Consider the following 8,450-nt stretch of genomic DNA (forward strand, 5'->3'; position numbering starts at 1 on the left):
GCCCTACAGTGTCCCAAGGCTAACCCCCACCCCGGCCTCCAAGCTGTAGAAGGAACCCACCCTTCCTAATTTTGAGGAAACTTCCTAGTTTACTGACCTCGAGTGTGGCCCAGAGCCCTGGGGGCGTCCACTTCTCTCTCCACCTTCCAGCTTGGGACATTTAAGTCTCCCTGCAGGCAGCGTTCCCAACTGAGCACCACTCTCACTCCAGAACTGGTCTCAAATCTGTAGTGGACCATTGAGCGTGGACGGTCTACAGCCAACTGGCCGGTAGAGAAGCAGCTTAAGCCACTCCCCCCAGGAAATCGCCCACCCTCAAGTGCTCTGGTCCCAACATGAAAGAAGTGCAAATTCGGGGGTCACTTCCAATGGTAAAGTGGTAACGGCCATTGTCTACCCAGCTGAGGGGGTTAAAGCTCCCGGACCTGCATCTGAAAGAGACCCCAGACTACTCGGGCAAAACTTGAAATTTTTCCAGAGTTTGTGGGGGAGGGGAGAAGAGGAGAAGGTTTAGACAGACCTCAGGAAAGAAAGCCTGTGGCCAGGCTAAGTCGGGTGGGGAGTGGGGACCGAACGGGGCGAAAGCAAACTGGCCGTGGATTGGTTAGAGACTTTGGGGGCTCTCTGAATCCCCAAGCTGCATCTCTTCCTGAGGCAGCTCCCCCATCTCCGGCCCTGCAAGATGGGGAGGCTGGAGAAGTCACTGCTCCCACCTTGGAGCAGCACCCCCCCGTTCCAGAGAGGCCCCACTTTCTCCAAGGCCTCCATCCCCGCCTTTCTCTGAGCATCCCCCAGGTCTGCGACTCAAGCCGTCTCACTCCCAAAGTGTGCCTGGGCCAGAGCTGCTTCCGTTTGGGAGCCAGGATGACGACCCCAAGACACGAAGTTTTCTGAGTCCCACAGGAAGGCGGAGACGGACGGTACCTGGAGCTTCCGCCCCTCCCCGCAGCTCACCTCAGCCCAGGGGCCTCAGATAATCCCTGAGGAACCAGTCCTATCCGCCCGTCTAGTCCCTGCGGTGGGGGAGGTGAAGGCCGCCCGGAGGCAGCCTTGGGTGGTAGCTCCCCCCAGGGGCTTTCCTGCCCGGCTTTAACCCTTTGGAGGGCTGGGGCTGGCTGCTTCGCACCTGGGCTCCCACTGCCACCCACCTCTCCTCGGTCGCCTTACCCCAGGCAGCCACTGCACTCATGCCCCAGCTCCACTATCATATTCTCCTCTGCCAGTCATGAGCTCTACGCTTAACAACTAAATCAAAAATCTTTATCAAATACTCATTTCCAGGAACACTGGACAATGAGACCACCAGAAGAGAGCTCAGGTTCTGTCCCAAGTTTCTCTCTCCAGCCCCACCCACCATGACAACAGTCTCCTGAGGCTTAGCTGCTCCTGGACTTGGATTTGAAGGCCCATCCTACCCCTTACTAGAGGATGGCCTTAGGCAAATTGTTCAAACCCCTGGAGCCCTGACTTAGAGGTTGGGTAGATTCAATGAATCAATTTAAAACATTTAGGATTGTGTTGGCACAAAGCAAATATATTACAGTTCTCAGCCTTTCTGGTTATTTTGAGGTTATTTTTAAGTTCTTAATATGAATGCAGTATTTAAAAAGCTTCAGAGAAATGGTGGTTAGCTTGTAGAAGGAGATGGAATTATGAATTATACAATTCTTTCCACACTGTATCTTTTTGTGTTGTTTGACATTTTGTAAGGTGTCTGCATTACTTGCTATCATTTTAAAAAGCATGACGATTATTTAAAATTCTTCAAAAGGCTAATGGACTCTTTAAGAAAGTATTTTTTGAAAAGAAACTATAATGGAAAAAAAGGATTGTTGGTGCTTTCATCACCAAAGAGGCTTATTTAGACTAATTGGGAAATTTTTTAAAGCAAAGTAGATGGGAGAAAAAATTATAATCTCATTATCTAAAGACAGCTATCGTGAACATCTTAGCGTGGTTCTTTCCAATCTAGCTTTTTTCCCCTTAGACTTACACAAATTAAACATTCTTTTTACAAAAGATCCAAATGGCATAGAGTAAAAAATTGAGGAAATTGAGCAAATTCTACTTGTTAGTTCCTAACACATTCTCCTCACTATGCTTATCTGCCAGTTCTTTTTCTGTGCATTTTCATCTTTTCTCTGCATCTACACATGTATATTTTTCTAGAGTCTACATGTATTTTTGTTCTATGTTAAAACATTTTTAAAACTACTTTTGGCTAAATAATACATATTTGTACATAACATAATATATACTTAAATGATATGTAAATAATATTATTCAAAATGTAAATTTTGGTTCAGGAATTTGCAGTAGGATTCAGGATTCAAATTTCAGCCCTGATCCTTGTCTGCAATTTCTCTTTCCTGAAGTAGCCAATATTGTTTCTAGGGTATCATTCTAGAAATATGTGTAAACAAGCAAGTCTCAGAGTGCTTTTTCCCTTAAAGTACAAATAGTAGTATACTAAACATTCTTATGACCCTTGTTTTTCTTCACTTTTTTAAAAATCCAGAACCACCATTATCCAATGAAATGTAACAAGGAGTCACACATGTACTTGTACATTTTCTAGTCGCCACATTTTAAAACGTTAAAAGGAACAGATGAAATTAACTGTAATATATTTTAGTTAGGTCAATATTTTATCTAAACCCACATATCACTGTCAGGAAATCAACATAAGAAATTATTAATGAGATATTTACCTTCCTTTTTTGTTTTGAGTCTTCAAAACCCGGTGGGCATTTTCCACATAAAGCACATCTCAGCACTAGGCACATTTCAAATGTTCTATAGCCACATGCGGCTGGTAGCAAACGTACCGGCACATATCTAGACAGAGCATGGAATCCATTTTACAAATGTTCCATCATTTTACAAAGGAACATAATGTACTATCCAAGTCCTCTACCGATGAACATTAAGGTCATTTCCATCTTTTGTCCTTAAACCATGCTTCAATGGGTAACCTTGCCCACATATAATTTTGCACATGTAGATATATTCTTTCAAAGTGTATGCATGATAATGATTCATATGGATTTTGCCAAATTTCCCTCCTTAGAAGTTGTGCTAGTTTATTTCCCCAAAACAAAGCATGAGGGTGCAGTCTCCCTACCCCTGGGCTAGTAGAGTGTGTTATATTTTTTCTTTTATCTTTGCCAATCTAATAGGTGAAAAATTAGCCACTCAATATGGTTTTAATTCACATTTTTTTCATTATGAGTAAGGAAGAGCATTTTTCATACATTTAAAAGTTATTTACATTCCTTTCCTGTGAATATCTTTTGCCTGTTTTGCTATTGAGTTATAGACCTTCTTCTTATCAATTAATGAAGGTTTTGTATAAAGAGAACCCTTGGGGGACAAGTGCGGGAGGGAAGGATAAAGGGGCACAATAATTCTCCATCATAATATAAGTTGATCACAGGGACTGTCGAACCATTGTGATGTATGTTTGAAACCAACATAAGATTGTATATTAATGATACTTTAATTAAAAAACTGTAAAATAAAGTAAAATAAAATGCTTCATTAAAAAATGAGAGAGAGAGAGAGCCCTAGGTCCATGATAGGAATTAGAAATATTTTTTCTGAGTTTGTGGTTTATAACTGGACTTTGCTTGTGGTAGTTTTTATCCTGAAGAAAATCTTTTTATTTTTACATGTATTGAACATAGTTGTCTTTTCTTTAATGGTTTCCAGATTTGGTAAATTTTAATTTACTTTTATTTAAATTGTTAAGATGAGGTATCACAAAATTGAGAGCCTGGTCATAAGGTACCCAAATACCAAAAATCCTAGATTCCCAGCAATAATTAAGCCAACTCCTATCAGTTAGACATCTGCAGTTAATATGTACCTTGCTTTGGACAAAATTCAGATTTAGGAAGCAGATGAGTTGGAGGTAATCCTTCACTTATAAAGAGACATACAATAGAAAAGCTTCCTTTAAATAATGAGCTAAGATAAGTAATTAACCATGTTTAAATTTACAGCTTCCCAGGGATTGTATAAGTGGGGTTCACCTGTATTTGCATCAGCTCCAAAAAACAAGTCCTGTGTTGAGTGTAATATTTATTGTGCACAGACTGGGTGGTGAAGACTCTGAGCTTCAAAATATAATGGCAGGGGTGAAATTCCAGTTTATTCATCTGGACAAGTTTATTCATGTCTCCAGACCTAATTCCTCATTTTTAAAAAATGATGATAATACTCTGAGGATTGAATGAAATATGGCTTATGAAGTTCTCAGCACAGATCTAATGATAAAACAGTAAATGACGCTATTAGATTCAGCTCTCTTCCCTCATTCTCTCATTCTCTTTGTATAGAGATTTAAAGAATTCATCCCTCTGTCCATTCAATTAATTCATCCACTCACTGCCTTCTTAAATAATTCTTATATTAGTCCATCATTCATCCAATCACTTGTTTATTCAGCTATTTGTAAATTCATACATTCACTGACTCACTGCCATTCATTCAACAGATACGTGAGCTCCCATGTGCCAGCTCCAGGGCCAGCCCTGAGGACACAGTGATGCCTACAGACCTGACTCCAGACTCCAGAGTCTGAGGGTTGAGGCTTAAAAGGCTTCTTGTTCATTCCACAGCGCAACAAATACCTACTGTGTTTACTGCACACAAAGGCCACCCATCCAGTGGCTGTTAGTTTACTCCATGACATCATAATCTCCTAGTTCCCTTTCTTTGTGTTTTGCTCCCTCTCTTTTCTTCTCCCCTCCCCACTTCCTCGACTCTTTCCCTTTTACCCTCTCTTGGCCCTCTCTCTTACCCAGGACTCAGGCCTTTACTTCCCCTCCCAGAGTCCCTTGGCAATTGCCAAAAGAGCAATGACTACTCAGTCTCTGGAGTCAGACCAACCTGAGTTAAATCAGCTACTCCACTTTGTACTTGAGGGAACACATCTGCCCCTCAGGTTCCTCATCTACCAAATGGGGATAATGATATCCATTTTATTCAAATGATTCAATTACATAGTGATGTCATTCCTTGGCTATGAAGAAACATTTAGTTTCAGGGAAATATGATTATTAATTCAAATCACAATTAGTTGAGAACTTAACTGTATGCAGGCATATGCTTGGGGTTGAGGGAGACGCATGAAGAGCTAGTGTAGTATCTTTCAGTCAGAAACCACAGCCCAGGTGGGGAGATAGTGGTGCTCAATACGAGCTGTTTCCAAGGGAAGGAAGAAGTCTGTGTGAAGCTGCTCACTGCTGGACACTGGCATTGTTCAGACAGCTGTGCTGAGAAGGCTGCCAGGCTGATACCAGCTCCTCTGGTTTCCTTTGCAGCTCCAGTCTGGCCTTATTGAGAGCTTCAAAGTCATTTAATTTTGTGGTGAATTTGAATATAGACTGAGTATTAGCACATACTAAGGAATAAAATGTTAAATTTGCTAGAAGTGAAAGTAGTAAGGGAATGTCCTACACTTACAAATTCATACGAAAGAATTTAGGGATAAAACAGCAGGACCTCAGGTATTTGCTTCTTAAAAATCAGAGGAAAAGACAAAGAAAGGATAAAGTATACATATGGCACGAATGTTGGTAATTATTGAATCAAGAGTTCATCTTACCATTCATTCAGTGGACTCCATTAGGCCATTCTCTCAATTTTGGTGTGTTGAGTTTTATAATAGAAAGATTAAATATTTATTTTTGAGAAGTGGGAGAATCACTGTATGGAAGCAAGGGGAAGGAAAGTTACCTGCAAGTCGCATTACCTCTTAGGCGGAGAGCAGGTAGCCCTGTCCTTCGCCAGGAGGAGAGCTGCAAAGGTGCCTTGGTGGCAGTCATTGCCCACGTGGACTGACACCTACCTTGTTTGCAGGGCCTTTGCTAGGTGCCTGTGGGGTGATGGGCTTCACACAGCTGCTGTCTTCAGGGAACTTACCTGGAGAGGGAGGCAGGCTTGTGGATGACTAACCCTTCCCCTCATTCCCCCAACCCGACTCCACCCCAAGGGAACAGGCTCAGGTGCCCAGCTAGGCCCTCAAACAAAGTGCCTAAAGTTTGTGGTCCTCTCCTCCTAATTTCATGGCATTTCTGTCACCTCTAGTTCATCCCTAGAAAGGAGGCAAGACCACAGGCCAAACCTGAAGTCTCCTACTCACTGTGTTCTTACTCTCAGGCCTGGTGCCCTTGATCTTGGTTAGTTTATTCCCAATTCCCTCCACTCCCCACTGTCACACCAGGTAACTACTTTTATTAGTTTCTTTCCAAAGTTTCTTTTTGTAAGTAAAAGCAAACACCAATACACATTCTCCAAGTATGTTTTGAATAGGCTTAAAACCAACAAAGCAAATTGCACAAAAATTGCAGTGCTCCTGGTGAAGGTGAAGTAAGTCTGGGATTTGTTAGCATGGAGATGGGATCTAAAGCCAAGGGAGTGGAAGAGATAACAGAGGAAGAGAGATGGAAAAGTGGGGGCGGGGAGGGAGAAAAAGGACCAGCCTTTAGACAGCTGGAGAGGGGGTGGGGGGAAGCAGAAGAAAAAATCAAGAAAGAATATTTTAAGAAGAAAGGAGGAAGTAGTCAATTGTGTTACTTGCTCTCAGTATGGGACTAGATCTACATGAACCAACCTGGAAGGTAGCCAAGTTAAAGAGGGAGTTCAGAATAAAATATATCTTATGATCCCACTTGCCAAAATCTATCTAATCTATATGTATGCACACATGTTCAGTGAGTAGAAAGCCCAGAAGACTTCGAAAAGAGCAAACTAACAGGGAAACCCTGGTGAGCAGGTTTGTGGGAAGAGGCGGCTCTTTTACTTTGCACACTCCAGTCCTGTTTGCATTTTTTACCACAAGAATGCATTCTTTTTGTAAATAGATTCATTCAGTGGGCTCCATTAGGCCATTCTGTCAATTTTGGTGTGTAGAGTTTTAGAATAGAAAGATTAAATATGTAAAAGAGGGGAAAGTACTGTTTCAGACCATCTGTATTTAAAATACCTGAGGTTACCTGAAAGCCACACTGCCCAGGAGACAAGGATGTTGGAGCAGACACTCCACGTGGAGGAGCAATGGATGATCCAAGACAGCCTCTGCAGGACCAGTGTGCTACCCACACTGCTGGGCATGGTGGGTGCTCAATAAATCCCTGTTTTCGACTATTACACTCAGAGTGTGAAAAGGGGTAGGAAGAGACAACAGGACAATGCTCAAGGGCACCTACCTTTTTTAAGGGAAGTAAAAAAAAATAGGAGCAGCACCCAGTCCTCTGAGGTAGGAGGATAAATTTGCCTTCCAGGTCAGGAAAAACGGGTGTGAAAACTGGTAAGGAGCAGGTGCTTTGAGGGAGGAGGCAATGGTATGTTTGCGGGCAGGATATGGGAAGGGTCCTCTGCCCAGATCTATCTGCAGTGCAAAGTAAATGTCCAAAACCCCTAAAGTTCCCCTTGTGCTCAGAGAGAAAGTTATAGTGTGGCTTTAACTTTTGACCTCTCAGAACCACTTCTGCATATCATCTTTTAAGATGCCCCACCATCTCTAAACAGAGAAATCCTATAACTTCAGCCACACACTCCCTTCCTTAGAAGGTACATGTAGAACAAGTCTGAAATGAGAGGCCTAATCACAGTTAATGCCCCTCCCCAAATATCCCTAAGAAGTGACAAGAGTGTCGTGGTAAGCAAAGCACACAATTTGGAGTTGGACAGAACTGCTTTTAATTCTAGCTTCTGACAAGATGCTAACCCACGTAAGGCCCAGATTCCTCACCTGTAAAGTGGGGACATCATTGTTTGCCTCAAAGGCTTGTTTGGGAAGACTGTACAACCCAGTGAATATGTGTCTGGTACTCAGCAGGCACTAACATGATCTCTGAGCTCCTTCCATTCCTGAAAATGAATAAGCTACTGCTTATTGAACACCTCTTCTGGGCCCAGGCACTGTGGAGAGTGATACATTTGTGTTCCCGGTTTGCTAATGAAGTGCTGGCCCGCGTCCTTCAGAACATGGCAGCAACATGGGCTCTTTCCCTTCTTTCTGCCCTTGAAGAGATGATCTCCTGAAGTCAGGCGATGAACTTTTAGAACACCTCAAGTTGGTATCACTACAGGCTATACTTTAATCAACTCAGTGCTTATGTAAGTCCAGTGATAATTCGAGGTGACCCCAGGCCCTTTTTTTTCCCCCAGAAAAAGCAGGGCAGGTAATGTATGTTTAGATTTCAAGTAAGGAGGATACAACCTCATTTTCCTTTCAGAATCAACCTTTCTTTTGGTTCCTTCAAGTGTTTCCCAAGTTGGAGGCTCATTGGAATCACCTGGGGAGGTTAAAAAAAAATGTCTTCCTCCTACCCCAAGAGATTGTGATTTAATTGGTCTGGAGTAGAGCCTGGGTCTCTGGAATATTTTAATTCCCAGGTATTCTAATGTGCAGTAAAGGTAAGAACCACTGCCTTAAGTCC

The sequence above is a fragment of the Manis javanica genome, chromosome 8 (genome assembly GCF_040802235.1).
Source record: "Manis javanica isolate MJ-LG chromosome 8, MJ_LKY, whole genome shotgun sequence".
Taxonomy (NCBI): Eukaryota; Metazoa; Chordata; class Mammalia; order Pholidota; family Manidae; genus Manis; species Manis javanica.